General features: G+C 40.6%; 1 pseudogene; it reads left to right on the top strand.

Moving 5' to 3' along the window:
- Positions 1-4,916: 4,916 nt before the first annotated feature.
- LOC113923190 lies at positions 4,917-5,173 on the top strand (annotated as a pseudogene).
- The last annotated feature ends 10,634 nt before the right edge of the window (positions 5,174-15,807 follow it).

Here is a 15,807-nt window from a genome sequence, read left to right as displayed (position 1 = left end):
CTCCCCTCTAAAACCTTGTTTGTTTCTCAGAGTCCACAGTCTCTCATGGTTCATCTCTCCCTCCGATTTCCCTAATAATATCTTTAAAATTTACTCAGTTCAATTTATTTTTAACACTCTGCAATTACTGTTAGGGCAAACTTGTAAAGTTTACTTAACTGCTCGTTGCCTCAGTTTCCACTTTTGTACAGTTGGGGTAATAAGAAGGCCAACTTTGAAGGATGAGTGTAAGGATGAAACCAGAAAAGACTTCTAGTGCATGAGACAGCACGTGCTCAAAAACTAAGAGCTTCTAGATGTGGTATGTATATACAATGGAATATTATGCAGCCATCAAAAGGAATGAAATCTTGCCATTTGCAGCAACGTGGGTGGAACTGGAGGGTATTATGCTGAGTGAAATAAGTCAATCAGAGAAAGACACGCATCATATGACCTCACTGATATGAGGAATTCTTAATCTCAGGAAACAAACAGGTTTGCTGGAGTGGTGGGGGGTGGGAGAGATGGGGTGGCTGGGTGATAGACATTGGGGAGGGTATGTGCTATGGTGAGCGCTGTGAATTGTGCAAGACTGTTGAATCACAGACCTGTACCTCTGAAACAAATAATACATTATATGTTAAAAAAAAAAAAGAAGATAGGAAGGGAAGAATGAAGGGGGGAAATCAGAGGGGGAGACGAACCATGAGAGACTGTGGACTCTGAGAAACAAACTGAGGGTTTTAGAGCGGAGAGGGTTGGGGGGATGGGTTAGCCCAGTGACGGGTATTAAGGAGGGCACGTTCTGCATGGAGCACTGGGTGTTATACACAAACAATGGATCATGGAACACCACATCAAAAACTAATGATGTAATGTATGGTGATTAACATAACATGATTAAAAAAAAACAAGAGCTTCTAGACTATGTTTCTCTTTTTTTTCTGCCCCAGCAAATGAAACTAGTATAAACTGTCACATGCCTATGATATTTTAATGGGAGCAACTAGGGAGCTTAGTCATTTCTGGTGCCCTGCTGTAATTCTGGTGCTTTCTCTCCTACCACAAAAGCAACCTCATCCCAGGCTATTGGGTGGCTTGCCCTCCAACCCCCCAACTCTCACTCATCTTGGAGATCGTAACTGTCATTTCCTAAGGGATGCCTTTCCTGACCCTTCCACCCTCTTCAAGACCCTCGTAATAGGCTCTCATACCTCCTTCATGCTCTCTGCATTCCTTCCCAACGTGAAACAGCTACTAAGCAAAGAGCCAAGTGATTACTTGATTAATGTATCACTAGACCATAGAACTGAAATAATAGGGACCACTTCTGTTTTCCTCACCATTTGTGCCCATTGCTGGGCACAGGGTAGGTGCTGGAAAGAGAGTTAAATACATGGTGTTGGAATTGTAAACGTGAGGAATGTTCCTATAAGGAAAGACTTGCATCTTCTCTCTACTGGAAAGGGGAATCCCTTGGAGACTGGTCCTTTAATTATTAGGAACCAACTAATTTTGCAACGTTCCTCAATGTTCTTTGTTTAAGAATCTATGCTCCATACCACATTTTCTCCCTGTTCTCCCATTTAAATAATAAATACTGGACAGAGACCCAGCTCCAGAAGCAGAAACCAAGTCATCTTCCTTGGGCAAGAGAGACAGGTAACGGGAGAAACTGAGGAGCTGTTGGTGTTAAGTAAGGGATGGCGCATTTAGTGAGGGCTTCTGCTGGCTCCCTGCTTCACATTCCAGCTCCAGAGGACCCTCGGCAGGGGCTTCCTCATCACTCTTGATACAGATGTTCTTGTCCTTCTGTTAACTGGAAGTGGAAGGTAATTACTAGCAGAAGCCGGCTCTGCCAGGCACATTAGGCTGGTGGAGACTTCACTGGACCACAAATCGTGCCCCTAATTAGGCAGTTGCTGATGCAAGGAGCTCAGAATCTAGTTTACAGGCTTGCTCAGACCTGGAACATCTTCCAACTCTAAGTGGCCTGAAAAGGTGTGGGAAGAGGAGGGAATGGAGGGGGATGAAGACAGGATGAGCAGGGAGTTTATGGGATGGAAAGAAAGAGATGAGAGGGAGAGAGGGAGAAGAAGGAAAGAAGAGATATGGAAGGAAGGTGCATTCCATCTTCACTCTTGATGACTAGACAGAGCACCAGACTGCATTTTAGAGGGCTTGAGCACCAATCCTTGGTATAATATTAACTTTGAAAAACTGTGTGGCATTATCCATGAAAGCTACCTGTACATCTAATCTATGATCCAGGTGATCCACTGCCAGGTTTCTATGTATGAGAAACGAATACCTATGTTCACGCAAAGACACGTACAAGACCATTCGGAGCAGATCTATTCAGGCTAGACCCAGTGGCACAACCCTGATGTCCATCCACAGGAGAATGAAGAGACACTTTGGGGTGTTTCCTACAATGGGGTACCACACAGCCAGTTTAAACAGAAGACGAGGCAACTACTGATCGTTGCAAACCCATGGGATTTTGTTGAGCAAAAGAAGGCAGGTACAGAAAAGATACATTGTATAAAATGTTTTTATCAAGTTCAAGAACAGGCAAAACTGAACTTTGGAGATAGAAGAATAAGGGTTGCTTCTTGTGAGGGGAGAATTAACTAGGGGGAAGCACAAGGAAGTTCCCAGGGGAGGGGGGGTGCTGTCAATGTTCTATGTTTTGATCTGGGTGTGGTTACATGGCTGTAAAAACTATATGAAAAGCAAGCCTGCTGTATGCTAAACATTGGCATACTTTATGTAAATTGTAGCTCAACGAAAACATTTTTTTTCAACGAAAACATTTCTAAAACGAGAAAATGTATTTACCAAAGCAATAGGTGAAAAATGCTATCTTGTAGTTCAGTTTTTCATCTCTTTGAGTAAGTAAGGAAGAAAATCTTTCACACTTTTATCTATTTTAAGCATTTATTTGGTGAATTACCTGGGTGTAGTCCAGACCCGGATGCCAACAGAAATCTGTGTTCTCATCTAACCAACTTGAAGAGCTTTGTTAAACAGCAGTGCATTGGAATCCTTGTCAGTTGTTTGTTGCAAATCCTTCCCCCCACCACCCAGTTCATCATCTGTCATCAGCTTACTCATGAGGATTTTTTTTCAAAGATGGTTTTTATGTAGAGAGGGTTTAAAGGTTTAAGTAATCAAATCTGTCAATCTTTTGTCTTGGCTAATTCTTTCATTGCCTGGTTTTGTTTTCTTCCCAAGCTTCTCACTTTTGAGGAGCTGATGAAACCAATGTAGCTAGATCACTAGAGCGAGCGAAGGGACACCTGCAGAACTGGGACGGGAAAGGCAGTGAAGGATCAGATAAAACGGGTTTTTAGATTTCAGAATGTATGCTAAGGGCAACGGAGAGTCAGGAAAGGAAGTCAGCAGAGCGGTAATGCAAATTAATTTGTGTGGGATGAAGGTTACTTTGGCAGCTGGGTGGGGAATGGATTGGAGGAACGTAAAACCCGAAGACCTATGGAGACTACCATAGTGGTCCAGGGGAGAGTGGCACGGAGACAGAGAGATGGGGACACGTCAGAGATGAGCATTTAGAACTCAGTTCCATGGGGCGTGATGATGGGCTGGATCTGGCGGGCGAGGAGGGAGGCAGGGTTTGGTGAAGAAGTCCTGGCTAACTGAAGACAGTTGAACGCTTACTCGTATGTGTTCCCCCAGATTTCTGATTCCTGGATTTGTAAGTTTCTTATTTGTACTCTTACCTCTGTATCAGTGCAGAATGTGTTTTTAGAGGGGTTCAGCTGAGGCTGCCATTTTTATTCCCCTCACCCAATAGTGCATCTCTCCAGTACAATGTCCTGGGTGACCTCTCACTTCCTTGTTGGTTTGTGGGCTCTTCTTTCTCTGTGAGGAACCCATCCTATTTCTCAATCTTCTCTCACAGTGTTTCTTGTTTGGCTTTTATCACACAGTTCTGATGTTTGTATGTTTTGATTCATTTAATTTTTGTAGGAAAATTCTTTTTTTAAGATTTTTATTTATTTATTTGAGAGAGAGAGAGACAGAGAGGGAGAGAGAGAGAATGAGGGGGGGAGGGCCAGAGGGAGTTGGAGAAGCAGACTCCCCGCTGAGCAGGGAGCCCAACGTGGGGCTCTATCCCAGGACCCTGGAATCATGACCCAAGCCGAAGGTTTATGCTTAACCGACTGAGCCACCCAGGTACCCCAGGAAAATTCTTTCTTAATCACTCTTTCTACAAAGTTCTCAGCTGTTTTCTCATGAATCTGTTTTGTTTGTATTATTATCTCTTTCCCCCCAAGGTGAACTTAAGAATCCAATAATTAATTTCCAAGCAAATTCCATTAGGAATGTAATGGGGATTTTCTTAAGCCTAAAAATTAATTTCAGAAGAATTAATGCATTAATTTCTCATACATAAATATTTTTGCTTATATATCAAAAATGCTTATTGTTATTTTTCAGCAAATTTGGGAGTGTACCCTGTAGATCCTACTTATTCTTCAAAATGTTTTTTTCCCTTCAGAATTTTATGTTTTGGATACACTGTAAAATCATTTTTTGGTTGTTTTTACATGGATTATTATTGATATATATGAAATACACAAATTAAAAAAGAAACCCTCTATGAAGTTAAGTTATAAAGCTTACTTAAAATATGTTTTAAAAATAGATTCTCTGGGGCGCCTGGGTGACTCAGTAGGTTAAGCATCTGCCTTCAGCTCAGGTCATGATCCCGGGGTCCTGGGATCGAGCCCCACATCGGGCTCACTGCTCAGTGGGGAACCTGCTTCTCCTTCTCCCTCTGCCACTCCCCCTGCTGTGCTCTCTCACTCTCTCTCAAATAAGTGAATAAAATCTAAAGGAAAGAGAAAAAGATTCTCTGGGGTGCTTGGGCTCGGTTGAGTGACCGACTCTTGATTTTGACTCAGGTCAGCTTTGCACAGTGACAGTATCATAGCCAATGAGGTTTATCCGAGGCGCGATTATTGCTGATTTTGACTCAGGTCATGATCTCAGGGTTGTGAGATGGAGCCCCACGAGATGGGCTCTGTGATGGGTGTGGAGCCTACTTAAGATTCTCTCTCTCCCTCTTCCTCTGCATATCCCTTCTCTCCCTGTCTTAAAAAAAAAAAAAATTCTCTGGAGTTTTATAAAGATACAACTGCATTATTGTACCAAGTAATAATTTTGTCATCTTTTCAATAATCATCTCTCTTCATGTTTCATGCTAATTGCATTGTTGAGAGTTTTTGGAAAATGCTAAATGGTAATAATGATGAGTATCTTGTTTGTTTGCTTTTGATACTGGTTTTAATAAGAACTCTCTTTAGTTTTTCACTCTTAAGGATAATGTTGATAGCTAGTTTAAGATAGAAAGTCTTACTACGTTAAAAAATCTCCTATTTCTAATTTTCACCAAAAAACAAATTTGGGATTATAGAATGTACTTTAAATGTTGTTGACTGCTTTTTTCTTCCTCCATTAAAATGATTGTTCCTATTTTCTCCTTAAATATATTCATATGGGATGTTGCCTTAATAGATCTTATAATAATGATATTTGCATTTCTTGGCTAAATCCTACTTGGTCATTGTGAATAATTCTCTTACTTCTGCTGCTGGTTTGGTCTAATAATATATTATTTAGGATTTTACATGACTTTCCAAATTTACTACAATTTTTTTCTCCACTTCTCACATTTTGGAATCAGGGTTATGTTGGCTTTACAAAATGAAAAATGTATTCATATTTTTCTAAGCCTGGAACAATTTTAATAGCACAGGGATTTTAGTCCCTTGAAACCTGGAAAGTACTAAATCTCAGAACTGTCTGGTGCAGGAGTTTTTGCAAAGTAATTCTTTGATAAAATTTTTAGTCTTTCACAGTAATTTGTCTGTTCAGGTTTTCTTCCTTTTCATGAGTGAGTTTTTTAAAGTGTCTGTTTCCCCAGAATCTTTCCATTTCAGTGAGATTCTGAAGTTTAAATTGTTTATAGTCTTTTACTATTTTATTCTTTCCTCCTTATCAGTAGCAAGATTTCTTTTCATGTAATTATTTTTCCTGATTTAATATGCCAGAGGTGTCCACTTCACTAATCTTTGAAAGAATTTGTTTTTTTACCTTAAAAAAAAACCCATGAAATATATTCTACATACAAAAAAAACTGCATTTATATGTAGATCTGTTTAAATGCTAAAACTAAACCTTTTGTTCCCATCTGGAGGTGAGAGGACAATACCAGTCACCCAGAGTCCCCCCACCCCCAAGCGGCCTCCCCCTCCCTTGCTGAGGAATAACCACATCCTTGAATAGGGTACGAGTCTGTGGCATATTTGTAATATAGGTGCTTTTCTCTAAACAAGATCTGATTTAGTTTTGCCATTTTTGAACTTTTTGTGAGTTGACTCACGCTGTCTGATTTTTTGTTCACTTTCAAGTTTTTGAGGTTTGCTGTGGTTTACGCCTGTAGTGGAGTTGATCCTTTTCCACTGCCCTATGGTGCTCACGTGAAGGGGTATAGTTTATCCATTCTGCTTTGGAGGGACATCTAGATAAAGTGTTTTCTATCACAACGAATGCTGCCACGAATATTCTTGCACACATTTTCAAGTACCCATGCGTACTTTCTCAGCTATATAAGAAGGGGAGTAACTTCCAGATCATAGGATATTTGGAGTTTAACCTTACTAGGTTCTATTCTTTTCTGATGGGGTTGGGCCAGTTTACACAGACACTGGAAAGGTGTTGAAACTCCCCACGCCCTCACCACACTTGGCACTTACCAGGCTTTTTAATTTTTGCCAAACTGGTGGGCATGAAATAGTATTCTAGTCAGTGTGAAATCCCAGTGGCATTTTAGAGATACACTTATGTAATTATTGGGAACAGGTAATTTATGCACATGGTTCAAAGACAAAGTCTTGCTTTTTACCTTTGCTCTCACTGTATATGGTTCCCCTCATCCCCCATCAGAGTTAACCATTTTTTGTTAGTTTCCGTAACTTCCAGACCTTCTTTATGCAAATGCAGACAGATATGATTGGATATTTTTATTTTCTTCTTTTTATACACAAAGCGTAGCACATTATATACACTCTTCCCCGCTTTTTTTTCACTTAACAGTATGACTTCAAGATCTTTGCAAATCAGTGTGTAGGTAGGTTTGTTTCTTTTCTTTCTTTTCTTTTTTCTCTTGAGCAGGATAGCATATTCCTTTGTATAGATTCACCATATTCTACTGAACCAGTCCACCGCTGCAGGGTATTTCATTGTTTCCAGTCTTTAGCTGTGGTAAGCAATGTTACAATAACTTACCTGTAGAGGTCACTCCCCTGAGCTGGGATTGCTGGGTCAAATGGTCCAGGCATTTGAAATTTTTCCATAGAAACTTGATCATCAACATGTCTACTTCCTTAAACAAAACCTATTGATATTTCTATGGGGATTATGTTCAAGTTCTAAACTACATAAGAAGCATTGAAATCTTTATGACATTGACTTTAAATATCCAAAAACATAGTAATTCTGTTTATTTCTACAAGTCTTTTTAAAAGATACGTTCTGAATGATTTTTGTTATTCCATCTTTTAGGTAGCTCATCTTTTCTATTGTGGTGGTATATGCGGTCTGCTCTTGATTGTTGATGGATTGTTGAAAGATACAAAGAATTTGTTGCATGAGTATCTGACAGATACATTAATTTTCCATTAAATATGTTAACTCCAAGGAGCAGATGTCAAGATGGGAGTCAGGCATGCCAGAGCCTGATTAGTAGAAATGCTCTAAGAGAGAGGGAGGCTGGAAGATGCAGGTGGGGCACCCAGTGGAGAGAGGAGGGTGGCGGGGGTGGGGTGGGGGGAAGCACATCAGACTCCAGTGCCGTTCCGGGGAAAGCTTAGCAAGACCACTGGGAGGTCCTGAGGCCAATGTTGCCCATCAGCGGACTTCCCCATCTTCCCTGACCTGCTCAGCCCTTGGCGGGAGCAGCCTGTGAGCAGCATGGTCTCTGGAGGCACGTGGTGATGGATTTCAAGCAGCAGAGCTTGCTGGTCAGTTACACACCCTGAGGTGTCAGAACATGTCCTTTGGCCACCACAGTCCACCCTGGGCACTGCACTTCTCCCCACAGAGTTGGGAGCGGCTCCACTGTGGCTCCGGTGGGTCTTTCTTCCTGAGGGACAATATAGCCAATGGAAGTGAGTGGAGCCCTTGTCACTGATCTCAGTGATCTCAGGCCTGGGACTGCTCCCCCTGCTCCCCCCTCCATCCGTTCTGAATTCCTTCACTCCCCTCAGCAAGTCTGGGTGGCTTCTTTGGTGTTTTGAGCCAATCCCTCATTGATGAGCATATTTGATGGTCATCATATCCTTCTTGGTCAGTTAGAGTGAGGCAAGGGAAAAGCAGGAGGTGCCCGAGTTCTAGCTCTTCCTCCCGAGCTTCTTGTGTAAAAGCCCTCCCTTCTCATGCTGATTGAGATCCATTACCCCCGCCAGCGACGGCTCTCCTCACCCCTGGTCCCTGGCCACAGGAGTCCCAAATACGGTGATAACCACACCTGGTAGCTCAGTGGAACCCTTGCACGTTCCCCGGCGAGGTTCCTGCTTGGGAGATCAGGCCCTCTAACTCTGCAGGGTCCAGAATTGAGAAAATGGGAAGCACAAAATACCGCAGTGGGTTATGGGGTGGGACAGTAAGTACAACTATGCCTACTTCTACCCCTTCTTCCATTCTGGGATCTAGTACCATGCAAAGTTCTCTGATTTCATACACACATGTTGCATCTCGAAGAATGGCACCCCATTCTTTTCACAGTGTCTCCCCCGGTCCAGTATGGCCCTCCAGCTGAGCTGGAGAAGGCCACTGCAGTGTCCGATGAGCCAGACTGCCTCTGGCTGGTTCAGTATGTGAGCCAACCAGCGGAACCCACGATCATGGGCCCACCCACACCTCCTTCACCTTGACGTGGGCACCCTTGCCAGATACCATCCTGGAAAGGATTCTATTCCTAAGATCTGGTCTTCCAGAAGCCTCCCTCTCCCAGAAATGATCCTGTCTTCCTATCCCTGTCACACTTAGCCATTGTCTGGAAAGCCTGGCCTCAGCACTAAGAGGGAGATGACTTCCAGAGCCCAGCAGCTGTGTCCAGAGTTATATATAAGAGTCACTGCTCCAATCACAGATCTGAGAGGCACCCACCCACCCATGACCACTACCACGTGCCTCCAGAGACCAAGCTACTTTCCTGCAGTTTCTTCTTATTTGTAGTTTTTTTATTTGATTTTTTTCCCCTGGATTACAATAATATCATCTAAAACTAATGATTGTGTTACTTCTCCCATTTTCATTGTTTTTTTGTTAAATTGTGGCATGCGATATGTCCGGCGCAACGTTAAGTAATAAATAGTGAGGATTATGAGCAGACCGGTCTTGTTTCTTACTTTTGCCAGTCCAAACACCCTAGGTTTACTCTTTCCAAATTTTAAACTCCCATTCTAATTCTAGGGTAAGAATGTAGAGTGGAAATCGGGGCAACTGCCCAGCCTTTCATATCAAGGTTGGATACCATTCATTTAACTTTAGAAATTCCAACAGGACTCAGAGGCACGCACAGAACAAAGCTGTTCCACAATTTAAACCCAGCAAATATTGTGCCTCTCCCACACGCCTCAAAATCTGATAAAGATGCTGTTTTCTCTATCACGGACTATTTGCCACAGACACAGATGTCAAGGAAAAGCTCTACTGTTGGAGAGTTGGTGGCAGCCTGGATCCTGGATCCACCGCAGTGCTGAGTCTGTGTCTTCCAGAAGCTTTCCTCATTGCTGTAGACCAGCGGTTTTCAGATGTCGGTGTGCATCAGAATCCGCCGTAGGCCTTGTTAAAACCAAGATTGCTGGCCCTACCTACTGCCAGAGATCCTGATTCAGTAGCTCCAGGGTGGGGCCCAAGAATTTGCATTCTAATGGGCTTCCAGGCCAGGCTGATTCTGAGGCCCTGGTAACCGCATGCAGAGAACCACCACCATAGACCCCACGCCTGCTGAGAACAGGTCATTGCCTTTGCTTACCAGGCCGTCTGTACAGCAGACATTATCCTTAATGAGGTCTGGGTGGCCCCTAGCTTTTGCTATAGCCCAGTGTAAGGAAGATAGTTTAGTGTGGTGGTCATGAATGCGTGCCTCTCAGATCTGTGACAGTATCATTGACACTGATAATCTACCTATGGACCCAGCTGCTGTGCTCTGGAATTCATCTCCTTTGTGCTGCTTTTATGGAAGGAGCCGCTTGCCTGTGGGTAAAGCTGCCGTAGCTGAATTCACCAGCCAACATCAAACACCATGTGCTCTCAGGCTTAAAAGCCCAAGCCTTAGCAGGCAGAAGCTGGCCCTCTACAAACCTCTGTAAACTGCTAGGTCAAAATGCCCTGCTCCTATGGTGCCATTCAGTGCCCAAGGTCACAGGTTCTGGTTGCAGCAAAAAAGCCTCTCGGGTGTGTCTCTATAATTCAGTCTAACAACTCCGTCTTTTATTGTGAGCGGTTAATCAGGTTTTGTAGGTGGTGATTACAACATTTGGATTTACTTCCTTTTTTAAAAAGATTTTATCTATTTATTTGGGAGAGATTGAGCATGAGCAGTGGGGAGAGGCAGAGAGAGAGGGAGAAGCAGGCTCCCCACTGAGCAAGGAGCCCGATGTGGGGCTCCATCGCAGGACCCTGATGCGGGGCTCGATCCCTGGACCCGGGGATCATGACCTGAGCTGGAGGCAGACACTTAACCGACTGAGCCACCTGGGTGCCCTGGATTTACTTCTATAATACCTTTTCCGTGTCTCTCTTCCTGGCCTTTCTTGCCACTCTGGGTTCATTATGTTCATCCCCACTCCACTCCTCCCTTCTAATCATCTGGAAATTCTGTATTCTGTTTTTATTCTGTAGTGGTTACCCTAGAACTCTTAACATACTTACCTACAACAAAGTCAAAAGTTAATCAGTATCATTATTCTCCTTCTGAACAGTGCATTTTAACCCCTGCCCCCTTCTCCCGATATTTATCTGCTCATTAGCCAACACATTAGTTCTACCTTATTTTAAAGTCTAACGTTTAGACATTATTTTTGTTTAACCAGTGTTTGTTTGGATTTACACATATGCTGTGAGATATTTTACTTCCTCCTAAAATGAATCCTCTAAACTCATTCTTTAAAAAGTTTAACAAGAGTCTATGTATAAAAGATTGTTTGTTTTTCCATGGAAATGTCTTAATTTTGCCATCGTGTTGAAGTGATATTTTTACTGGGTATGCTTCCTAAGTCATCAGTAATTTTCTGTCAGAAATTCGAAAATGTTATTCCACCCTCTTTGGGCTTCCGTTTTTAGCTGGGAGATGTCAGCTGTCACCCTAATTGTTTTCTGTGCAATTTATTATTTCTCTCCGTCGGCTTTCAAGGTATTTTTTCTTCTACCGTGTTGGGCGGTTTGGTCGTGACCAGTTTAAGATGTAAGTTTTATTTATTTTTTCATCCTGTTCATGTTTCACTGGTCTCCCTAAGTCTGAGCAGTGGGGTTTTACATATATTTGGCCAAGTTTCCGCTATTGCCATGCCACATACTGTATCTTCCCGTTTGCCTTTATTATGTTCCTGTGGGACTCTGATTGGACACACAATCAACTTTCTCCCTTTCCTCTATTCTCATAAACCTCTTTTCCACATTTTTTTTTCTTTTTGTCCCTCTGTGCTACATTTTACATAATTTTACATAATTTCTTCAGTTCTATCTTTGTTTACTAACCATCTGTTCAAATGTGTTAATCTGCTCTTTAACTTATTATTATATAGACATTTTTTTCTAGAAGCTCTTTTTGGTTCTTTTTCAAATCCACTTGGTTATTAGTGGTGGTGATTTTACCTTCTCCTGTATCATACTTTCAGTAACTTGATTTGATTTGGTTTGGTTTCGTTTGGTAGTCACGATACTTTCAGTTAGCCCTAAAACTGGGACAATATATGGGTAGATCCAATCCATATTTTTTGTAGTGTGGTAAAATATAAAATATAAATAGTATAAAATTTGCCATTTAGCCATTTTTAAGTGTAGAGTTTAAGCATATTCACCTTGTTGTGCAACTATCACCACAGTTCATGTCCACACCTTGTTCATCTTTCCCAAACTGAAACTCTGCACCCATTAAACGATAGCACCCCACTCCTGCTTGCCTTTCTCCGTGGCCCTTGGTGAGGACCATTCTCCTCTGTTTCCGTGAAGCTGGCTACTCTAGGTACCTACGTAAGTGGAATCATATGATATTTGCCCTTTTGTCTCTGGTTTATTTTACTTAGAATAACGTCTTCAAGGTCTATCCCATGCGAGGATTATGTCAGAATTTCATTCCTTTTTAAGGCTGAATAATATTCCGTCATATATATCAATCACATTTTATTTATCCATTTGTCTCTTTATGGGCATTCGTGTAGTTTTCTGCCTTTGGCTATGGTGAATAATGCTGCCATGAGCGTTATTTATAAAAATATATGTTCAAGTCTCTCTTTCAATTCTTTTGGGTGTAGTACTAAAAAGTGGAATTGTGGGATCATATGGTAATTCTATGTTTAATTTTTTGAGGAATCCCTGTATTGTTTTCCAAAGCTACTATACCATTTTACATTCTCACCAGCAGTGCACAAGCATTCCAATTGCTCTGCATCCTCACCAACACTTGTTATTTTCTGATATTCTTTGTTTCTTTGTATAAGAGCTGTCCTAATGGGTATGAAGTAATAGTTCATTGTGGTTTTGATTTTGCATTTTCTTAATGAAGAAATGATGTTGAGTATCTTTTTATGTGTTTATTGACCATCCATGTATCTTCTTTGGAGAAACGTCTATTCAAGCCCTTTGCCCACCTTTTAATTTCTTCTTCTTCTTCTTGTTAAGGTGTAAGAGTTCTTTATATATGGTGGATAGTAATCCCTTATCAGATACATGATTGCAAATATTTTCTCCCATTCTGTGGGTTGCCTTTTTACTCTGTTAATAGTGTCCTTTAACGTACAAAAGTTTTAAATTTTGATGAAGTTGAATTTATCAGTTTTTCCTTCTTTTGCTTATACTTTTGATGTCATTGCCAAACCAATGTCACAAAGCTGTCTCCATATGCTTTCTTCTAAAAGTTTTACAGTTTTAGCTTTTACATTTAAATCTTTGATCCATTTTGAGTTAATTCATATATGGTGCAAGGTAGGGTCCAACCTCATTATTTTGCATGTGGGGGATATTCAGTTTTCCCTGCAGCATTTGTTGAAAAGACTGTATCTTCCCCCATTGAATGATCATGACACCCTTGTTGAAAAAACATTGTACTGTATATGCAACCATTTATTTCTGGGCTCTCTATCCCATTGGTCTCTATGCCTGCCTTTATACCAGTACCACACTCTTTTGATTACTGTAGCTTTGCATTAAGTTTTGAAATCAGGAAGTGATCCTCCAGTTTTGTTCTTCCTTCTCAAGATTCTTTTGGCTATTGAGAGATTACATATGAATTTTAGGAGGGAATTTTCTATCTTGCAAAAAAAAATGCCTTTGGCATTTTGACAGGGACTATATTGAACTATAGATCACTTTGACTTATTTGGTTATTTTTTAAATATTTTATTTATTTATTCAAGTGAGAGAGAAAGCAAGCATGAGCTGGGGAGAGGGGCAGAGGGGGAAGGAGAAGCAGATTCCCCGCTGAGCAAGGAGCCCAATACAGGGCTCAATCCCAGGACCCTAGGATCATGACCTGAACCAAAAGCAGACATTTAACTGATGGAGCCACCCAGGTGCCCCTTGACTTATTTGGTTTTTAAATAAATTACATATCCAATTATATATTATCTATCTGATAATTCCTGCATCTACAGTCACTATAAGTATGAGTAGTTGTTTCTGCTGCCTTGCATTAAGATGCCTTAATTCCCACATAGGTCCTGTGGTTTATGATTATGAGATGGTGTTTTGTGAAATATTATCTGTGGGAATTTTTGAGGAGTGAATTTAAGGCACCTTTCTCCAGAGAGGAATACATCTGCTCTTGCCGGTGGCTTAGGAAGGATGATCATTCCAGGACACTTTAAATTATAGTTTTACTTTATTTTTGAGGACACTGGTCAAGGTAGTTAAAACTCATGCAAGTGTAAACTTGGTATTAAAGATTCAGTGGCTGAAATCTTTTATCTTTTGCTTTTGTTTTTATTATTGATTTTCACAGAAGGTTGAGCCAATATAGACTAGAATCTATACTATCTCTGAAGGTGTGTGTGTGTGTGTGTAATTTTAATTCACTGAGGATGGTGTAGCTCTTAGAGGAGTTGGCTTTATGCCAGGGTCTCCCATCTGTGTGTCTCAGGTTTTGTCCTTTGATTATGTGTCTTGTCCCCATCATACATGGCACCCTTTAAAACTCACAGTGTAGGCCAGCAGCAGATGACCTAAGTCCTGAGGATAAATGGTGCTACAAGGCTCACTTATCTCTCTGAATCTGTTCCTTTTATTCTTATTGGCCTTTTACGATTTCTGTTACCTCCTAGCCAGCTGAACGATGCATTTAAAAGTTCAAGCCCCATATTTCATCTAGCATTTTGTATGTCATTCTGAGATGTCTCTCTGGACCTCTACCGTTGTCATAGTCTCATTGTTAGAAGTCTGGGAATTCCTTCTAGAGTTTAATTAAGAATTCTCTTTTACTTATTTGTAATTCACAAATATCTGCTTTTAACATTATCATTTCCTCCTTTCCTGATGTTATTTTTGTTCATTTTTAGAAATTAAATGCTTAGTTACTCTAATTACATGATTTTCTATTTAATAGTGACAGCTTTTATAGGCCTTGACTTCAGGTAAGGGGTAAGCTTTTTCCATTGGGTTTGATAAATATTGTTCTCATTTTTGCTATTTTCTAAATAGCATGTAATTATAATTTTTATTTCTTCTTTAAACCAATCCTTATTTAATAGAATGTTGTTTAATTTCCAAGAGGTTTTCTCACATAGTTTTGATTACACTTTGTGATTACATTAGCTTTAATGCAATGTTGCCAGAGAATATGGCCTCTACAATTTCTACTGTATAATTAAATTCTGTAAATGCCACATGAATGCTTACAAAGGTATATTTTCTCTTTGATGTTAATATAATTGCATATATATTTTATTAATTTTATCACACTGTGTAAATTATTAAGTCTTCTACATCATTTTCTCCCTTTCACATCCTATTCTGTCAAAGGCTGAGACAGAGGTGTATTGAAGACTTACACAAGAACTGTGTATTTGTAAGTTTCTCATCTAATATATAAAGGTTTCTTCGTATTTTTTTAAAGATTTTATTTATTTATTTGACAGAGAGAGACACAGTGAGAGAGGGAAAACAGCAGGGGGAGTGGGAGAGGGAGAGCAGAAGCCCCCGATGTGGGGCTCGATCCCAGGACCCTGGGATCATGACCTGAGCCGAAGGCAGATGCTTAACGACTGAGCCACCCAGGCGCCCCGGGTTTCTTCATATTTTTATCTTATTTTTCCACATTTAAATATAAATATAAATATTATTAAATATTTAAATAAATAATAATTAATTTAAAATGAACTTTTTGAAATGATTTTTGCTTTGAATTCTTTTTCTGATACTGTTGTTGTCAGCATTCGTGAAGGATTTTTGTTTACATGGGTTCAAGTCTTCCTTTTTTTGAGATGTGATTTGCATACCGTACAATTTACGAGTGTAAAGTGCACAATTCAACATATGTATATGCAGTTGTACAGCCATTGTCATAATCTATTTTAA

Source organism: Zalophus californianus, chromosome 9, assembly GCF_009762305.2.
Source record: "Zalophus californianus isolate mZalCal1 chromosome 9, mZalCal1.pri.v2, whole genome shotgun sequence".
NCBI classification, from domain to species: domain Eukaryota; kingdom Metazoa; phylum Chordata; class Mammalia; order Carnivora; family Otariidae; genus Zalophus; species Zalophus californianus.
Note: the sequence above shows the minus strand (reverse complement) of the source record. Positions and strands in the feature narration are given on the sequence as shown.